Below are 19,022 nucleotides of genomic sequence, written 5' to 3'. Positions count from 1 at the left end.
GCTCCCACACCCTCCCCCAGGCCCGGTTCCCGCTCCTCACCCGCTCCGGTCGTTACCTTCTACGCCTCGCTCAAACCGGCCTCACCCGTGCTGATGTCACGCGCCTGAAGAAGAGCGTGCCGTGCGTCTTGACGTCAGCTCATGAATCATTCACGCCTTGCGCTTGTTGCTAGGTGACTCTTTATCTGCCCGAGCTCCGGACCCCGCCCAGCGACCACGTGACCCACCCTCGCCCTTTCTCAGTGGTCTCCTTCTGCGGCGCCATTTTGCGTGAGGCGAAACGCCCTGGTTCCCGTCATCAGTGTGTCTACGGTAATATGGGGGGCGCACTGGAGAAGTGCGCGGACTGAGGACAGGTTGTGGACAGGAAAGGTGTTCCTCAGTCGTGTGCGGGTAGATGGATGTGACGGTTAGCGTGCAGACACTACCGCAATGAGCCGCTGGTGGGCGGGGATCTAGGCACTGCAGAGCCACGCCTGCTCCCTGTCATACTGCAGCGCTGTAGTACCCGCAGTCCGCCGCCAGGGGATCCACCGAGCCCAATGTGTATATATAGACACGCATAGGAGGCATATAACCTGTATATAGCTATAATTATCACTTACAATATTAGTATAATTATATTATACATACATACATTTTACATAATTATATTATAATTTATTATATATTATTAATTATCGTTGAAGTATTGTTATTTGGTGCAGTATTATTAATATTATAAATACATTTTGTTATTGTTAATATTATAATTAATAACAATGATGCCAGCATTCTTTTAATTATATTTATGTATGAATTTATTTATTATTTAGTTTTTTAATATTTTTTTCAAAGTATTATTAATAGATGATAGTCTATTTATATATATAAATATATATATTTATTATTAAATTGTATTAATATATTTATTACTAACAATACAATATTTATGTAGTATTTTTTATAAATGATAACTTATTATAAATATAATAATTATATTCATGTATATGTTTTTATTTATTATTTCGTTTTTTTTTCAAAGTATTATTAATAGATAATAGTATATTAATATATTTTTTTAATTAAATTGTATTAATATGTTTATTACTAACAATACAATATTTATGTAGTATTTTTATAATTTAGTATTATTAATAATAATTATATTCATGTATATATTTTTATTTATTATTTCGTTTTTTTTTTCAAAGTATTATTAATAGATAATAGTATATTTATATATATTTTTTTAAATTAAATTGTATTAATATATTTATTACTAATACAATGATATTTATGTAGTATTTTTATAACTTAGTATTATTTATAATAATATTGGTATTATATTTCTGTAGCATTATTTAATATTACTAAAATATTAAGATGATGATGTAATTATCCACTTGACATCCAGAAGGTTTTACCCCCTTCACAATCAGGAAATTTTTTGACATTCAGCACTGCGCTACTTTTTAAATGGCAATTGTGTCATGCAACACTGTACGTAAATTCAATTTATATCAGTTTTTTCACAAAAATAGAGCTTTATTTTAGTAGTATTTAATCATCAATGTTTTTTTTTAATATTTATTTTATTATATAAACAAAGAAAATAAAAAAAATTCTTGGCTTCGGTTAGAAAATTTTGCAAACATATAAACTTTCTTCCTGAATTTAGGCCAAAATGGATTCTGCTACATTTCTTAGGTAAAATATAACCAAAAATCAGTGTATATTATTTAGTCAGTATATGGGATATGATCAATTATCAGATAATCCTGATGTACTGACGGCCTATCTCATTTCTTGAGGCCCGCAAAAATGCCTGGAGACCTTTTTTTTTTGGAAAATAGACAGTCAAAAGGTATTTAAGTAAGAGGCGTGGCAAGTTTATTTTTTTAAGTTGTAATTTTTTTTGTCACAATTTTTTTGTAATATGACAATTTTTTTTTTTTTTTTTTAGGTGTTTTCACATTCTTTGACCCATTAAGTACAATTTTGTTTTTTGCCAAAAAATAATTGTACATACTGTCACCAGTTCAGTACAGCATCATCATCATATGACTGGCGTGGCGCTGATCAGGGATACTGACTGGTGACAGAATGTAAAAAATAAAATAAAATAGAAAAGAAAAGAAAAATTAAACATTAATTAAATTTAATTACTGTTATAAGGAATAATATCTGTTAGAAGATCTGAGGTTAGTTCTCCATGATGTTTAGAACAACCTACTAGCCAAGTTCCTTCAAAAACTGTGTGCAAGTCTACCTAGAAGCATTGATGCTGGTTTGAAGGCCTAAAGGGTGGTCACACCAAAAATTGATTGGATTTAGTTTTTTTTTCTTTTGTTCACATTTTTAATTGATAAAAATAAACAATTTAAATATATATTTTTGAAATCATTCTTACTTTACAGCATTTCTTCCCAACTGCCTAAAACATTTGCACAGTAGTCAGAACTGCATGTGGAGTTAAAAAAAAACAAATTCCGTTTATCTAATGTGGCCTTCATACTCTTCATACCTGAGCCCTCTAGTGTTGGGGGCCAAGTGACATCACAGTTGGGTCAGCAAAGCGCAAAGTCACCACAGCACTCCAGTCAAGCTGGCTATAGTCTGCATTAGAATAACATGGGGTAGGGGCAGAATAAACACCTGGCTGGCCCTATGGGGCTCTGCAGTGACATAGGAATCGGAGGATGGAAGCACGGCGAGCAGCAAGGGACACAGACACTCCCCGGGGTGTATAATACAGAAGAGTCTGGCAGAGGCTGCAGAGCTGGAATGGAATGGAGAGGGGTGGTGTGAGGAAGGTTTAGGTTATAGTTACTGATATCTTTTTTTAGTCCCAGTACCAATTGCTTCCCTCGTTTCTTGCACTGAAAGAATCACAGCAGGCCTTTACCATGTGACCAGCTGTGTCCAATCACAGATCATCACATGTAAACAAATGCCGGTTATTGGCATTTCCATTCATCAGTGCTGTGTGAGGAAAGGAAAGCCAATAACCAGCTATCCTGTGATAGCTGTTTACACTGAGCATCAGTGCCTATCAGTTTCCACTCCTAAGCGCTTTTCAGGTGATTGACGGAGGTTTAGAGCTTTCAGGAATGCTTGCGAACTTTGTTTTGCCCTACAACCCAGGACCTTTGCTATAGAGACTGTCCGAGTGGGGTTCATCTCCCGCTTGTCCAATGGACCACAATCCTGGGCCCATAACCTCCTAGAATGAAAGGATAAGGTGTTGAACTCAGTTACCATGTTTTATGAGGCCATGGCTACTTTATATGATGACCTGCAGAAAACTGCCACCGCAGAGTCTGCCCTTCACTCCCTGGTGCAGGGAAGACGACCAGTAGAGGATTACATAGGGGAGTTCCGTAGATGACGCAGCTTTGAAGTACCAATTCTGTATAGGCCTCTCAGAAATCATCAAGGATGAGCTGGCCAGGACTGCAGCTCCCGCCACGCTAGAGGCTCTTATCCAAGCTGCCATCCAGCTGTATAGGCGCCTGTGGAAGCAACACTCTAAGCGTTCTCAGACCTTTCAGCCATCCTGGGTACTGCCCAAGGTCCCAGCTCCAACAGTTCCTGCATCTACTCCTCCGAATTCCTCAGATATAGAACCAATGCAGATTTGTCTACTCCGACCCGCTCTAACCCCAGAAGAAAGAGAATGCAGGCGACGGAACAACATCCGTATTTACTGTGGAGTGTCAGGGCACTTCCTATGCAACTGTCCAGTTCGGCCAAGTAAGTCCAGGCACTTGTACCCTTCATACCTTCAGCTATCCGTAACTCCATCTGCTCACATTATTCTCCCCATCACTCGGCAGGCGGCAGGAAGGGACATCAAACTGCGGGCAATCATTTACTCTGGAGCTTGCAGCTGCTTCCTGGACATCAACCTGGCTAAAGACCTGCACATTCCTCTGACTCTCAAAGATCGAAAACTAGATATACACCTAGCTGATGGCACTCCACCCAGTTCAGGACCTATTACACAAGAAACGGTCCCTATCCTCACAACCATTGACACAGGGCACCAGGAACTTCTCCGTTTTGATGTGATCAGATCTCCCATTTTCCCAAATATTCTTGGAATACTGTGGCTACAAGCACACAACTCTTCAGTAGACTGGTCCAGAGGGGATGTCACCTTCTCATCCAACTACTGACACCAGCATTGTGGCATCCCCATGCAAATCAACTCCCATACTTGCCTGACCATACAACCAGCAACAGACACCAGTCAAGTAATCCCTTCTGTCTACGACGACTACCTTGACGTCTTTGACAAAAGTAAAGCCGATACACTGTCTCCACACCGGTCATATGACTGTCCTATTGAGCTACTCCCCGGAGCAGTAATTCCCTTCGGGCGCATCTTCCCTTTGTCCGAGGTGGACTTGGAGGCCCTCAGACAGTACATCGATGAGAATCTAGCCAAAGGCTTTATTCAACGCTCCTCCTCACTTGCCGGAGCAGTCATCTGCTTTTTTTAAAAGAAAGACCACTCCCTGCAGGCCATGCATCGACTACCAGGAGCTCAACAAGGTCACCATCAAGAATACAGTGGTGTGAAAAAGTGTTTGCCCCCTTCCTCATTTCCTGTTCCTTTGCATGTTTGTCACACTTAAGTGCTCATGCACACGGACGTTTTAAAAAACTGGCTGCAAAGCTAGCTCCGATGCCTGGAAAAATCGTTGTTAAAAACGTGATTTTTACCACGTTTTGCATTGGCGTTTTTGTGCGTTTTTGCACGTTTTTTAGCGTTAGCGTTAAGTAGCGTTTTTTAAGAAACACATCTCTTGGCTATAGCACTCAGAAAACAAAGAAAATATGTTGCGCGTTTATGCGCGTTTTCCCGCGATTCGCGTTTTTACAGCTCTAGCTCCACGCCACGGAACGCACTGGTCCTGGGTTTTTTTTACAGCTTAAAAACGCCTATGCCATTTGCAGCTCAAAAACGCCTAGGTGGGCATGAAGCCATAGACTAACATGGACAGCCGTTTTTAAGCTGCAAAAAAAGCTCAAAAAAGTGGCTGTAAAAACGTCCGTGTGCATGAGGCCTAAGTGTTTTGGAACATCAAACCCATTTAAACAATAGTCAAGGACAACACAAGTAAACACAAAATGCAATTTGTAAATGAAGGTGTTTATTATTAAAGGTGAAAAAAAATCCAAACCATCATGGCCCTGTGTGAAAAAGTGATTGCCCCCCTTGTTAAAACATACTATAACTGTGGTTGTCCACACCTGAGTTCAATTTCTCTAGCCACACCCAGGCCTGATTATTGCCACACCTGTTCACAATCAAGGCATCACTTAAATAGGAGCTGTTTGACACAGTAAGGTCCACCAGAAGATCCTTAAAAGCTACACATCATGCCGACACCCAAAGAAATTCAGGAACAATTGAGAAAGAAAGTAATTGAGATCTATCAGTCTGAAAAGGGTTATAAAGCCATTTCCAAAGCTTTGGGAATCCAGCGAACCACAGTGAGAGCCATTATCCACAAATGGCGAAGACATGGAACAGTGGTGAACCTTCCCAGGAGTGGCCGGACGCCCAAAATTACCCCAAGAGCGCAGCGACGACTCATCCAAGAGGTCACAAAAGACCCCACAACAACGTCCAAGGAACTGCAGGCCTCACTTGCCTCAGTTAAGGTCAGCGTTCATGCCTCCACCATCAGGAAAAGACTGGGCAAAAATGGCCTGCATGGCAGAGTTCCAAGGAGAAAACCACTGCTGAGCAAAAAGAACATCAAAGCTCGTCTCAATTTCTCCACAACACATCTTGATGATCCCCAAGACTTTTGGGACAACATTCTGTGGACCGATGAGACAAAAGTGGAACTCTTTGGAAGGTGTGTGTCCAAGTATATCTGGCGTAGAAGGAACACTGCATTTCATAAAAAGAACATTATACCAACAGTAAAATATGGTGGTGGTAGTGTGATGGTCTGGGGCTGTTTTGCTGCTTCAGGACCTGGAAGACTTGCCGTGATAAAAGGAACTATGAATTCTGCTGTCTACCAAGAGATCCTGAAGGAGAATGTCCGACCATCTGTTCGTGTACTCAAGCTGAAACGAACTTGGGTTCTGCAGCAGGACAATGATCCTAAACACATCAGCAAGTCCACCACCGAATGGCTGAAGAAAAACAAAATGAAGACTTTGGAGTGGCCTAGCCAAAGTCCTGACCTGAATCCTATTGAGATGTTGTGGTATGACCTTAAAAAGGCCGTTCATGCTCGAAAACCCTCTAATGTAACTGAATTAGGACAATTCTGCAAAGATGAGTGGGCCAAAATTCCTCCAGGACGCTGTAAAAGCCTCATTGCACGTTATCGCAAACGCTTGGTTGCAGTTGTTGCTGCTAAGGGTGGCCCAACCAGTTATTAGGTTTAGGGGGCAATCACTTTTTCACACAGGGCCATGATGGTTTTGATTTTTTTTCACCTTTAATAATAAACACCTTCATTTACAAATTGCATTTTGTGTTTACTTGTGTTGTCCTTGACTATTGTTTAAATTGGTTTGATGTTCCGAAACACTTAAAGGGGTTCTGCACTGCTGCAAACATTTTTTTTTTATGGTTATGCTTTAACATTGATGTTTTTATATAAAAAGGCTTACTTGTCTTAGTTTCCTGACTGCTGCATGTCCGTTTTTGTGCAAAATGTTCATTTATATTCACAATGTTCGGCCGTTGTCATTTTTGTTGTGGGCAAGTGAAGCCAACAAGCAAAACTTCCTCTTTACTTCCTGGGTTTCTAACCAGCATGCTTTGCCAGTTCTCGCACATGCTCTGTAGCTACAGAGCAGAACTGTGTCATTCCTGAATGTTGTCAGGACAACGGGCGTCGTCCTATCAAGTTTACTTCCCTGTTCTTATGTGTCAGCTATCTCAGTACGAGTAAAGAGCTTCACATGAGAGGTATGTCTAGTTATGCTCTGTGTGAGTATTTTTCATCATAACCCTTTATTTTGTATTTCTTCTAATATATTGATTGTTTTTTCCTTAATTTTAACAAATTTAATGTTAACTGTGTGCGACTCTTTTTATTTTTATTCTATTAATAAAAAAAAAAGATTTTAAAAGTTTTTTTAATTGTCTTGCCTTTCTTATATATATATATATCTAGACACATGAAACTAAAATTTTCTTGTATGTATGTTATATAGATATATAAAGATATCGTTTATTGTGAATATATTATTTTCACAATAAACGATATCTTTATATATCTATATAACATACATACAAGAAAATTTTAGACTCTTCGAGTACACATTTTACAGACTCAGAATCGCAAGATTCAATCAACAATCGGATTGGTACAATTAATTGGTGTACCTGTCAGTGCTGTATCAAAATGCCCACACAAGTCGAATCGAGGTGCTGTCAAGAGGTCGACGAGGTTCAAGCCTGTATCCCTGAAGGGAAAAAATGCATCACAGAAGCAGAGATATTCCAATCTCAAATAGCGACCGAAGAACACGTTAGACTCACGTTTCTTACGATGCATCTCGAGAGCTTACCAGTTGTCGATGCAGAGAATAATCGGTAATATAGCTATTCTCAAAAATTTAAAATGTAGTTAGTAATTTAAATTAGATAGTTGCGATTGTAATCATGTATAGATGTCTGTTATTATTTTTTGTTGTTTTTTTTAAAAACAGGAGACTCAGAAAAACAGCATATCGTACATTTATTGCTTGGATATATGGATATTTAGGGAAGGGGAACAGAAGGGTGATTCCGTCATGTGCTGTCAAAATAGTCCGTGACGTTTTTCCTGATCCAAACGGCTCTTACGTTGGTTTTCTGTATTCGGATGATTATGATGCATCAGAAATGGCATTTCATTAGTTTTCTTGTTTTAAAAATTTAAATATTTTTTGTTATAGTTTGTTAAATTTTTGAATTAAATGTATATTTTTTTCCTAATAAAAGTAAAATAATAGCAATTATCAGTAAGTGATTTAATTTTTTTTCTTTTTTTTTTTTTTTTAATTGATAGTTAATGTTATTTTTTTGGGTTTGCTAAAAATAAAAGTCATAATAAAACAAGCAACAATATTCCTTTATTTATTGACTCAACTTAAATATATATTACATTATAAAATTATATATTATACATTACTTATTAACAAAAAAAAAATAGAAAACAAAACATGAATAATTTAATGGTTATAAATGTATTTATTAATTAATAATAAAAATGTACATATGAAGAGTTCTAGTTTGTCAGTTGCCTTTTGGAAATCTTGTCATGTGTTCAAGCACGACAGCAGATTTTTCGGGGCGTTCTATTGGGGCAATGTTTTTAGGCATTTGAGGGTTCTTTGGCTTCCATGTGCTGATTATTGTGCCCTCCACTATGCATATCATGTTACCGATCATTTCTTTTGCATGATCGGTATCCATTTTCTCATACACATTTCGGACAATCCATTTCTTACGGCCTCGGGGATACTCCAAATTTTTCCTCTCGATTAGAATCTCTGCACCACTGTCGAAGCAGGGGGATAAGGATGAGGACACTGAACATTGAAGCTCGCGGATAGGGATGAGGACACTGAACATTGAAGCAGGGGGATAGGGATGAGGACACTGAACATTGAAGCTCGGGGATAAGTATGAGGACCCTGAACATTGAAGCAGGGGGATAAGGATGAGGACACTGAACATTGAAGCTCGCGGATAGGGATGAGGACACTGAACATTGAAGCAGGGGGATAGGGATGAGGACACTGAACATTGAAGCTCGGGGATAAGGATGAGGACCCTGAACATTGAAGCAGGGGGATAAGGATGAGGACACTGAACATTGAAGCTCGCGGATAGGGATGAGGACACTGAACATTGAAGCAGGGGGATAGGGATGGTATGAGGACCCTGAACATTGAAGCAGGGGGATAAGGATGAGGACACTGAACATTGAAGCTCGCGGATAGGGATGAGGACACTGAACATTGAAGCAGGGGGATAGGGATGAGGACACTGAACATTGAAGCTCGGGGATAAGGATGAGGACCCTGAACATTGAAGCAGGGGGATAAGGATGAGGACACTGAACATTGAAGCTCGCGGATAGGGATGAGGACACTGAACATTGAAGCAGGGGGATAGGGATGAGGACACTGAACATTGAAGCTCGGGGATAAGGATGAGGACACTGAACATTGAAGCTCGCGGATAGGGATGAGGACACTGAACATTGAAGCAGGGGGATAGGGATGAGGACACTGAACATTGAAGCTCAGGGATAAGGATGAGGACACTGAACATTGAAGCACAGGGATAAGGATGAGGACACTGAACATTTAAAGCTTGCGGATAGGGATGAGGACACTGAACATTGAAGCACAGGGATAAGGATGAGGACACTGAACATTGAAGCTTGCGGATCGGGATGAGGACACTGAACATTGAAGCACAGGGATAAGGATGAGGACACTGAACATTGAAGCTCGCGGATAGGGATGAGGACACTGAACATTGAAGCATGGGGATAGGGATGAGGACACTGAACATTGAAGCACAGGGATAAGGATGAGGACACTGAACATTGAAGCTCGCGGATAGGGATGAGGACACTGAACATTGAAGCATGGGGATAGGGATGAGGACACTGAACATTGAAGCACAGGGATAAGGATGAGGACACTGAACATTGAAGCTCGCGGATAGGGATGAGGACACTGAACATTGAAGCACGGGGATAAGGATGGACACTGAACATTGAAGCTCGGGGATAAGGATGAGGACACTGAACATTGAAGCACGGGGATAAGGATGGACACTGAACATTGAAGCATGGGGATAGGGATGAGGACACTGAACATTGAAGCATGTAGCTCAGGATAGGCACTACAAGTCCCAGCAATGCAAAACCTACTAGGTAACAAGGGAAGTATTAGTGTTGTAACGAACGGCCCAGTGTTTGTGTTGTGTGTAACTTCACTTCCGTAACATTATGTGATGGTTTCGCTGAACTGTATTGCTGAAACTATGTTGGAACGCACGGCGCAAGTGTTTGGAACGCATCGCGCATGCGCAGTACGCAACAACGTGGCCCGTGTTTGTGTTGTGTGTAACATCACTTCCGTAACATTATGTGATGGTTTCGCTGAACTGTATTGCCGAAACTATGTTGGAACGCACGGCGCGAGCGTTTGGAGCGCATCGCGCATGCGCAGTACGCAACAACGTCACTTCCGCACCATCCTGTGATAGGCATCAAACTGTGACACTACACCATGAGCCGAAATCTCGCGAGATTTCGTCTGCATGAGCCGCAATGTCTCCTGGGATTACTTGGACGAGATCCCAGGAGACGCGTGCGGGGGTCAACAGGAAGTGATGCTGATCCCCGCAAGAGACCGCCCATCGCCGCAGGGAGGAATTTTTAAAAGGACAAATTACACAAGGTATATTAATGAAAAATAGGAAAAATATGGCATTATAAAATGTGCGATATAGAGGCAACAGAATGGGATCATTTTATTATTATGAGTGCAGAACCACTTTAAGTGTGACAAACATGCAAAGGAACAGGAAATGAGGAAGGGGGCAAACACTTTTTCACACCACTGTATGTACCCTGTTTCCCTCATGGCGGAGTTGTTCCAGAGGTTCCGAGCAGCCCGGGTATTTACGAAACTGGAATTGCAGGGGGCATATAATCTGGTGCACATTAGAGAGGGGGAGGAGTGCAAAACGGCCTTCAGAACACGTTTTGGCCACTTTGAATCACTTGTGATGCCCTTTGGGCTATGCAATGCCCCCGAAACATTTCAACACCTGGACGATATCTTCCGAGAGTACCTTGACTTATTCTTGATCGTCTACCTGGCCAATATCCTGATCTTCTCTCAAACTCCACCGAGATCATGTCAAGAAGGTACTGAACACCCTCCACAAGCACAGTTTGTGCGCCAAAGCAGAGAAGTGCGATTTTGAGAAACAATCCATATAATTCTTGGGGCTCATAATCTCCGTTGAAGGGATTTCCATGGATCCCCAGAAGGTCTCAGCAATCCTAGACTGGCTTGCACCATAAGACAAAAAGGATGTCCAAAAATTTGTAGGTTTTTCCAATGTCTACTGGAGATTCATTAAAGGTTTCTCGACCATCATCACCCCAATTACTCAACTCACACCATACTTGTTTCCTCTGGAATAAGGAAGCCCAAGCAGCCTTTGAACAACTCAAAACTTTGTTTACCTCTGCTCTGGTGTTGCAACACCGGGACCCAGCACTCCCTTTTGTTCTTGAAGTAGATACTTCTGAAGTGGCAACAGGAGCTGTACTCTCTCAGCATCTGGGCCCAAATGCTCTACTACACCCAGTAGCCTTCTGCTCTAAGAATTTAAACCAGGCCGAAAGAAACTACGATGTAGGTTAAAGAAAAGCTTCTGGCTATTAAGGTGGCTTTCAAAGAGTGGAGAAATCTATTGGAGGGCGCCAATCACCAAATCATGATCTTCACCGACCACAAAAACGTGGAGTATCTGAAGTCCGCCAAACATATAAGACCCCGGCAGGCTAGATGGGCGCTATTCTTCTCTAGATTCAACTTCCATTTAACATATAGACAAGGATCCAAGAACGGGAAGGCGGACTCTTTGTCCCCAATGTTCCATGAATCGATGGAATCTGCTCTCCCGAGCACCATTCTTTCAGCGCAGAACTTTTTATTGATTCAACCCAGTTTGAAATCGGTCATTGAACGAGCCTCTGCTTCATGCCCTGAATCTGAACAGGCTTGTTAAGAAAACAAGATGTATTACTCTGGCATCAGGATAAGGTCTTCATATCTCAGGAGGCAAGGCTTCAGGTCTTAAAGACATACCTCGACCACCAGTTAGCTGGCCACTTTGGAGCTCATAAAACAAGTGAGCTCATCCAACGGTCCTTCTGGTGGCCCGACCTTAGTCGGGACTGTAGAGCTGTCAGATCCTGCTCAGTGTGTCTATGTAGCAAGGGCGGCAACACAAATTCCTGGGGAATGTTAAGACCCTTAACCATTCCCAACCGTCCATGGGAAATGATCTCCATGGACTTTATTGTGGAGCTCCCGCCCTCGGAAGGGTTTACCATCATCCTGGTGGTGGTGGACCACCTGTCGAAGATGGCCCATTTTCTACCCTTGGTAGGCACACCTTCAGCAACTGAGACTGCCCACACATTCATAAAGGAAATTGTGAGATCCCACGGCTTACCCAGTAGCATTGTTTCTGATTGGGGGGTACAATTTACCTCCAAGTTTTGGAGAGCGCTCTGCAAGGCCCTGAACATAGAACTTTGCCTCTCATCAGCCTACCACCCTCAAAGCAACAGACAAAGAGAGCTCACAAATCAAACCTTAGAGCAGTATCTGCACTGTTTCTCTGCCTTTTCCCAGGACGACTAGGCTTTGCTGCTCCCACTGGCAGAGTTTGCCTATAACAATTCACTATATTCAGCCACAAACCAGTCTCCATTCTGGGCCAACTACGGATTCCACCCTCTTGCCTTATCTGAAATTATATCAGCATCAGCAGTGCCTGCTGTTCAGGACAGACTTGCTTTTATACAGCAAAACTACCAAAGCCTCAGAGAATGCATACAGAAGGCTCAAACTGACTACAAAAAGTTTTTCAACAAAAGGGGGATTTCCTCCCTTATAGTCGGGGATGAGGTATAGCTGTCAATGGCCAATCTGAAATTGCCATGCCCATCAAAGTAGCTGGGGCCAAGATGCATAGGGACGTTTCCAGTCAAACGTGAGGTAAACCCAGTGGCATTTGAATTATCCTTGCCTGAATCTTATAGGATTCGTCCAGTTTTTCATGCATCTCTCCTTAAATCGGGCATTCCAGATCCATTCCCAGGGAGGGTGGAACCACCTCCGCCAACAGTAACTGTTGGAGAAGAAACAGAATACAAGGTGGAGTCAGTATTGGATTGCAGAAATCAAGGCAGGCAAATCCAATATCTGAACCAGTGAAAGTGGTATCCACCCAAAGAGAGCTCCTGGGAACCAAAGATAAACATCCATGCCCCTAGACTCCTTCGGGAATTCCATGCTAGATATCCAAGAAATATGGCCCAGTTGGGCATCCGGAGGCTGCCCGTCGGGGGGGGGGGGGGGGGCACTGTCAGGGTACCATTAGCATAAGGTCTCTAAGACCCAGCATCTGTCAGAACACAAGAAGGGCTCTAGGACCAAGAACTTCCGCCAGCACATCACATGGGCCTTTATAAGGAAGTCAGCCCTTGGCTGAAGTGCCGTTTGATCTCTGCTGTTACCAACGTTCCTAGGTTTCCTGTGATTCTTGATTACCGACCCGGTTTGTTCCAGACCTGTCTCCTGCCTGCCTCCTGACCTTGACTTGTTAAATGTATCTCCTCAGCTTGCTACCTGTCTTGACTTCGGCTCCTACCTAACCTCACCTCCTCTGCTATCCACCTGGCACCAAACCTTGGCTTTTATCGACTACCATCTGTCTCAGTGACCCTGGTTACCTGCTACATCTCACAGGCACCACCTGCCTGCAGCACATCAGCAGTGTTACTGAGCTTTTTCTGCAAGCAACTCTGCAGACAACCTGTGTGACTTTGGGCCTGACTCTTACTGTCTCACCTCCGAGGGAGTCTGGAACTGAGCTGCAAGGGAAGCCCTCTCTCCATTGGCCTCCAGCACATTGGTACCTGATAGCGGCATACATTGTCCTTCTCCTATGGATTGCTTCTCGGCACTCACTCTCGGAATGACCGCTAGTTCCTTCGGAAGTGGGAGTCTAACCTGGGGCTAACATTTTCAGAGAAACAAAAAGATAGAATCTTAGCTTTTGCTCACAAGGCGTCAATATGAAACAAATATCAGGAAATCTCCTATAAGATTGTTAGCAGATGGTATAGAAAGCCAGTTAAGATAACCAAACTCTTCTCCCAACATTCTGTGACTTGCTGGCGGTGCAGTATGCATGTCGGCACCTTTATGTTTTTTTGGGGGGGAATATCCAGCCCTATGTACATTCTGACGACCAGTACTAGAGATCATACATCACGCCATGAGTTTCTCCGTGATGGATGACCCAGCAGCCATCTTCCGTCTTCGGACTTCTATATCAAGTAAACAATACAAGAAATCTCCACTCCTGCAGCTGTTGAATGCGGCCAAGGCCTGTATTCCTAGTGTTTGTCAAAGTAGCTCACTTCCAACTGTGAGCCAATGGTTTGCCAGGGTGATTGCTATAAAGGATATGGAAGATCTAACAGCAGCCCTTAGGGACAAGACCTCTGATGTGAAGGAGAAATTTCTATGTGCAACAAAAAAAACCCCGTATTAGCATCCAACTGTTCACAAATGCCAAAGAGAATGGGGGTTTGGGATTTCCAAAACTTCAAACATTATTATTTTGCCGCACATCTTATGCAAATTATTGACTTGACTTGTCATGCAGAAAATAAGGATTGGGTGGCTCTGGAGAACAATACAGGATCGATACCAGTGACATTCTTTCAGTGGATTCCTTGGGAATCCCGCCCAAGACAATTGAATCAACATCCTTTAGTAGGAGCAACGCTTAAGATCCTACAAAAAATTAACCAGGTATCTGACCTAACTACCTCCCTGGGACCTTTAACCCCGTTAGGTCACAACCCAGACTTCCCACCAGGAATGATAACGCCCCCATGGTTACATACAGAAAATGGGAGACCTCTCCTAGCCACATACTGTTTCACAGGAGGTAGGCTGAAAACATTGCTGGAACTTCAATCAGAAGGGGGACAATTAAACCTGACAAACTGGGATTAATCGCCAGATTCACAGTTATGTCCTCAACTCTAAAAAACACACTTTAAGAGAGCATTAACCCCTTTTGAAACAGTATGCTTCAAGGCGATTGAAAGTGCAAAAAACATCTCATTAACTTACACCTGGTTACTGACCTCCAGAGACTCAGAGCGGAACAAACACAAGGAGTTTTGGGAATCTGCTCTAAGCCCCTCTTTTAGCGATGATCAATGGCAACATGCTTGCATGTTTGCGAAAAAATGCGCAATCAGTACACACCTTCAGGAAACATCATACAAACTTTTGATTAATTGGTACAATACACCAATTAAGCTACATAGATTCCCATGGCTCTGGATCTTTGCTGGCGCTGTTACCAGGAGAAAGGTTCATTACTACACATATGGTGGGATTGTATCATGATACAACTATTCTGGCGAAAAGTCTGTGAACTCATAAAACATGTAACAGAAACATTGATCCAACTGACGGCAGCATGTTGCCCGCTTCACATTTCGAATCGTTCAAGAAAATATAAACGATCTCTGACCAGATTCCTACTCACTGCTGCAAAAGAAGGGATCACTGGGCATTGGAAATCCACAAATACCCCCACAATTACGGAATGGCTAAATGAGGTACGCAACCTATACGCAGTGGAGGAAATAAGGGCAAATGCACACAAAACAACTGAAAAGTTTAACGAAACATGGCAACCTTGGGTCATCTTAAAATACTCTACAGATTATGACTCACTGACTGGAAACTAATCATGGCAACGCCTGGACCCCTTTTCTATTTGCTCTTTACCTTCATTCTCTTTCCTTTCCTTTTCCCAACTTCTCTCTCTCTCAACTCTACCATCTACTTATACTTATTACACGTTGTTACTCTGGCCCACATAGCAGATACCATGCTTACACAATTGAAGAAAACACTTAGACCATAGACAACATAATGATTGATAATTACATCAGTCTTTCATTTTAAAATGAAAATGACACATAATTGACTATACTGTTTTTTCATTTCATCTTGTGTATTGTCTAGGAACAAATTGATGAAGCAAAGTATGTGTTATGACAGTCACACAATTCATATGTATTTGTATACATTGGTTATACTATGTTACAATTTGTACAAATGTTGTTCTCTTTACATTTACAAAAAAAATATTATTGTGAAAAAAAAGTGAAGGAGAAATGGTTCTACTGGAATGATTTTAACCACTTGCTTACTGGGCACTAATAGTGCACTGGGAAAGTATTCACCTTTTTCACAATTCGTTATGTTGCAGCCTTATTCCAAAATTAATTAAGATTAGGGAATTGTTTGTAGGCCTCCGAGGCAGGATTGTATCAAGGTACAGATCTGGGGAAGGGTACAGCATTGAAAGTCCCAATAAGCACAATGGCCTCCATCATCCATAAATGGAAGAAGTTTGGAACCAACAGGACTCTTCCTAGAGGGGGCCACCCGACCAAACTGAGTGATCAGGGAGAAGGGTCTTAGCCAGGGAGGTGACCAAGAACCCGATGGTCACTCTGACAGAGCTCCAATGTTTCTCTATGGAGAGAGGAAAACATTCCAGAATAACAACTATCTCTGCAGCACCCCACCAATCAGGCCTGTTTGGTAGAGTAGCCAGACGGAAGCCACTCCTCAGTAAAATGCACATGACAGCCCACCCAGAGTTTGCCAAAGGGTACGCGAAGGACTCTCGGACCATGAGAAACAAAATTCTCAGGTCTGATGAAACAAAGATTGAACTCTTTGGCCTGAATGGCAAGCGTCATGTCTGGAGGAAACCAGGCACCGCTCATCACCTGGCCAATACCATCCCTACAATAAAGCATTGTGGTGGCAGCATCAGGCTGTGGGAATGTTTTTCAGTGCCAGGAACTGGAAGACTAGTCAGGATAGAGGGAAAGATGAATGCAGCAATGTACAGACACATCCTTGATGAAAACCTGCTCCAGAGCACTCTGGACCTCAGACTGGGGTGAAGGTTCATCTTCCAACAGGACAACGACCCTAAGCACACAGCCAAGATAACAAAGGAGTGGCTACGGGACAACTCTGTGAATCTCCTTGAGTGGTCCAGCCAGAGCCCAGACTTGAACCTGATCGAACACCTCTGGAGAGATCTAAAAATGGCTGTGCACCGATGCTCCCCATCCAACCCGATGGAGCTTGAGAGGTCCTGAAAAGAAGAATGGGAGAAACGGACCAAAAGTAGGTGTGCAAAGCTTGTAGCATCATACTCAAAAAAACTTGAGGCTGTAATTGGTGCCAACGGTGCTTCAACAAAGTTTGGTGGTGATACTTATGTACATGGGATTTTCGTTTATTTTTAATTAATTTGCAAAGATTTCAAACAAACTTCTATCACATTGTCATCATGGGGGATTGTTTGTAGAATTTTGAAGAAAATAAAGAATTTAATCCATTCTGGAATAAGGCTGTAACATAAAATGTGGAAAAAGTGAAGCGCTGTGAATAGTTTCCAGATGCCCCCTCCTGCTCAGGCTAAGTTACACTGTACCCATATTAACTTTTTATCATATCTTTTATCATAGAGCTTTCTTTTGGTGGCATTTAATGAAAAATGATGGAAAATTTGGGGAAAAAAAACTACTTTTATTTAGTTTCTGTTATAAAATTTAGCAAATTAGTAATTTTTCTACTTCACTGATGTGCGCTGATGAGGGGGCACTGATAGGCTGCACTGATGGGTATTAATCAGGCAGCACTGATAGGCACTGATGAGGCAGCACTAATGGGCAACACTGATAGGCAGCACTGATGAGCACTAATATGCAGCAGTGACATACAGAACTGATTGGCACTAGTTGGCGATGATGGGGCTGCACTGATAATCAGGGCACTGATGATCAGTGCCCTGATTATCTGTGTACATGTCCCCTGTCAGGAATGCAGGTCACTGGCTCTCTTCTCCTCACGCTGTGACAGTGCGGGAGGAAAGGAGAGCCGATAACCAGCAACTCTGTGTACATTGTGATCAGCTTTGATTGGACACAGCTGATCCCATGGTACAGGGTCACTGTGATTGGCCCTTTACCACGATCTGTGAAGAGTTATGTCCCAAGGACACAGCAATCACAGAGCGTGTCCCAGGGGGCACGCATGTGGCGCAGTTCCAGGAGGATGTCCATGGATGCTCTCCTGGAACCAGAGAGCAGCGCTGTAGTCGTCTTAGGGCTATAGCACGGTAAATAAGTGGTTAAATAATGTTTCAGATATAACCAATGTCTATGAGCACCTTTCCCTGGATTGGATAGGAGTGTATCTACATCTCCTTAAATCTACTGTGTCGGAGGACCCAGTGGGACGGTATCCTGAACCTTACATTCACCTGCCTGAGGTTGGAACTGGTATGATCCCCATCTCCTCCCTATTGTACACCCCTATTGGTCTCACAGCTTGCACCCTTCCCCTACTCCCCCCCCCTCCTTTTCTACCACAACTACTGTACATCGATGGGCCAACACCCTGCCCCTTTCCCAAACAGCAAGCCGTGCAGATCTACCCCCCCCCCCTTTACTCTATCACCTACCCTTCCCGTTACTATGGAGAACCTTCCCCAGTTCCCTTTCATCAATTTAAAAGGTTCGGTAGCATCACAACACCTGGAGCATGTGTTTATTTCCAATTCAACAAAAAAAATGATATCAAGGTTTTAATTGTCTTGTAGCAACTTAGTCTGCTTAGGGTGATTTTGGGAATCAATTTCATGCCTTGTACTGTATGTGATTTATGCCATGTTCTTCCTGCTGACTGTGATCTGTATGACATCTCTTTGTTCGTTGTATGTGATGTTAAAAAACATAAAAAATAAATCAACTGCTTGCCCAGCACCTACATAAAAGGCTTCTGTCTAGGGGAAGGTTAGGTGGATTCACGGAAGGTGGATGCTGAATGATAGCTATCAGCATGCCCCCACCCCCCTTTCAGCTGTTGCTGTGGTTGGTTCCAGTACAGAACAAAGCAGAGACATAGGGGTAGTCAGATGGTAGGACAGCAGCTAGAAAGGGGGAGCACAATCTGAATACCAGTTATCTGCATGTCCCCACTCACCTTGCCGCTGCGATTTGCATCATCACCAACACAGCAGTGACACATAGGTGGGCAGGAAGTACCACAGAAGCAAAAGAGGATAGCACACAATCTGACACTCCTAAACAGTGCCCACCCCTGCTAAATACACTTTAAAAATG

General features: G+C 42.6%; 1 protein-coding gene and 1 long non-coding RNA gene across 6 annotated transcripts in view; one reads left to right on the top strand and one right to left on the bottom strand.

The window, feature by feature from the left end:
- Window positions 1-19,022, bottom strand: part of MAPRE1 (microtubule associated protein RP/EB family member 1) — an 83,797-nt gene that overhangs the window by 33,583 nt on the left and 31,192 nt on the right. The window contains exon 1 of one of the 5 annotated variants that reach the window (XM_077460505.1): window positions 57-189. The exons of 3 other annotated variants lie outside the window; for them this stretch is intronic. The gene's annotated coding sequence lies outside the window, so the exon portion shown is untranslated. Of the gene's footprint in view, window positions 1-40; window positions 190-19,022 lie in introns of those variants that run through there. One more of the 5 variants, XM_077460506.1, reaches the window with a different exon arrangement.
- On the top strand, window positions 7,272-7,962 carry LOC143934941 (uncharacterized). Its single transcript, XR_013263443.1, has 2 exons — window positions 7,272-7,558; window positions 7,675-7,962. It is a non-coding gene; the product is annotated as an uncharacterized LOC143934941 (long non-coding RNA).

The sequence above is a fragment of the Lithobates pipiens genome, unplaced genomic scaffold (assembly GCF_037356315.1).
Source record: "Lithobates pipiens isolate NorthernLeopardFrog02 unplaced genomic scaffold, aLitPip1_a1.2 Scaffold_28, whole genome shotgun sequence".
Classification (NCBI taxonomy): Eukaryota; Metazoa; Chordata; class Amphibia; order Anura; family Ranidae; genus Lithobates; species Lithobates pipiens.
Note: the sequence above shows the minus strand (reverse complement) of the source record. Positions and strands in the feature narration are given on the sequence as shown.